The sequence below is a fragment of the Apium graveolens genome, chromosome 9 (genome assembly GCF_009905375.1).
Source record: "Apium graveolens cultivar Ventura chromosome 9, ASM990537v1, whole genome shotgun sequence".
NCBI classification, from domain to species: domain Eukaryota; kingdom Viridiplantae; phylum Streptophyta; class Magnoliopsida; order Apiales; family Apiaceae; genus Apium; species Apium graveolens.
Window position 1 is genome coordinate 100,335,255 of NC_133655.1, and position 2,520 is coordinate 100,337,774.

A 2,520-nucleotide genomic window follows, 5' to 3' on the forward strand; every position below is an offset into this window, starting at 1 on the left:
CTTAGATTTAAATACTGGTTCTTTAGATATAACTAACTACAGAGGTATGATTGGCTCACTCCTATATCTGACTGCTAGTAGACCTGATATCATGGATGCTACCTGTCTCTATGCAAGGTTCCAAGATGACCCTAGAGAACCTCATACAGTAAAACCTCTGTAAATTAATACTCGATTAATTAATAATCTCTCTAAATTAATAATTTTGTCCGGTCCCGACTTGGGCCAGTTCAAAAAATGATCAATTTCGATAAGATAATAAGATAATAATTTTTTTGAAAACCCTGTATAAAAATATGGTCCCAATAAAACTATAAATTAATAATTCCCTTATATTCATAAAAATATAGCTATTACATCTTTGTAAAATATGATTCAATTATAGTTTGCTTTTTCATATAATTAAAATCAACATGAAGCTCATCCCTAATCTTCCTTATTGCATCCAAAAGCTCGGGTGTGGTGCTTTCATGTTGCATCAAAAAGTTATTAAGCATTTTTGATGCCTTGAGTGCTTCTTTACGTGTAACCGGCTCCAACGGTGTTGTATCGTCTTCAAGATCATCTTCAACACTATTTTCAAGGATGGTGTTTGCAATCTCTTCTATACTCTGGACCTCGGAACATGATTCATTTTCACCCGGATAATCTAAGAAGTTATTAACATCCATTTTATTACGATAACCTAGATCCTTAATCATCACCTCAAGTTCATGAATGTATTCTTCCGGAGTTGTATGTTCATTTAAATTGCTCGAAACTTCATCTATGGAACGAATTTTGCAATGTTGAAAGCACCTTGCTATTGACTCTTATTTTACATTTGTCGTCCACGTCGCGACTGCATAATTGATAGCATCCAAAACATTAATCTTTCCTGGATCAGATTGTCCCAACTCATAACCTTCTAGTAACCCACGATAAAATCTCCTGCGATAGTGCATCTTGAAAGCTCTTATAATTCCTGCATGACAAGGTTGGATTTTTGATGTCATGTTAGGTGGCAAGAAGTACAACTCAACATTTTGTAGTCCTTCAATATTTTTTGGATGTGCTGGACAGTTATCTACCACAAACAAAATTCTTCTGCCTTGCATTTGGCTATCAAACCAACGAATGTATTCATCAAAAAGTACACTAGTCATCCAAGCTCTTTTGTTTGCACGATAATGACAATTCAAGCTGTCCATGTTAACATTCTTGAAGCACCGTGGCTTTGCATACTTTCCAATAATCCATAAAGGAATTTTTTCAGAGCCATCTTCATTGCAACATATAACAACCGTGAGCCTTTCTTTGTCTTGTTTTCTTCCTTCAAGTTGTTTCGTAGCAAGAGAGTGATCAGCTTGTAACCTGTAAAACAAACCAGTTTCGTCCATGTTAAAAACATCTTTCATAGGGAACTGGTTTATTTTTTCCCTTATGGACTCCAGTTTCTTCTCCATGTCCTGTACATCAACAGAACCACTTTCTCCAAAGCGACGAAATGACTTAATACCATGTCTTAACTTGAATTTCTCAAGCCAACCTTGAGAAAAAGTGTGCTCCTGATCTTGTTGAGGGTATAAAATTTTCATGGTCTCTTTTGCCTTTTCTAAAATTAGCTCTCCTTTCATATTAACACGATCTTGGTACTGGAGAAACCATTCATAGAGAACCTTCTCCATATCTGGATATTTTGCTGGTTTATGTCGCTTAATATCTTTTCTTTTCTCCAAGTAATTAGCTGCAAGATAGTCTGCTGACCTTTTCAGTGTATTTGATATTGTACCTTGACTAACTTTTAGATGAAACTTATTCTCGAGCCACAACTGGAGATCTTTTTGAGTGCATGATGAATTTTCTCTTTTATATTCACATAATGCTTATCTTGCTTCATCCGTCATTGTTGATTTTGTGACACCTTTTAGATGAGAAGCCATTGTTTTGTTTGTATAATTTTTCCCCCAATCTAGTATATACAGTATATATAATATATTTTATGACTACACATACATTGAATACTTTCTATGTAAAATACAATGAATTAAATTAATTCATGTACTTTGAATTTTCCTAATATACATTGAATATTTTCTATGTAAAATACAATGAATTTAACTTATACACCACATGGACTTTGAATCTAATATATTGTACATTACATTGACTTTCTAAATTCATATACATTGAATTAATTGAATTAAGTATAAAATATAAATTGTACAATTCATTTTATTTAAATTTATGTGAATAAAAATTTAATCAAAAGTTAATTTTGTTTGCTACCGAAAATTCTCTATAAATTAATAATTATTAATTTATCGATTAATTAATACCTCTCTAAATTAATATAATTCTCCGGTCCCAACTATATTAATTTATAGAGGTTTTACTGTATATTAGATGTGAAAAGAATTCTCAAGTATCTCAAAGGCACCATGAATCTGGGATTATGGTATCCGAGAGTTTCAGATTTTAAGCTAATTGGATATTTAGATGCTGATTTTGCAGGATGCAAATTAGACATGAAAAGCACTT

The 2,520-nt window shown here is 32.5% G+C and overlaps 1 pseudogene; it reads right to left on the reverse strand.

Moving 5' to 3' along the window:
- Positions 1-353: 353 nt before the first annotated feature.
- Positions 354-1,922, reverse strand: LOC141687472 (CENP-B homolog protein 2-like; annotated as a pseudogene).
- Positions 1,923-2,520: the final 598 nt, after the last annotated feature.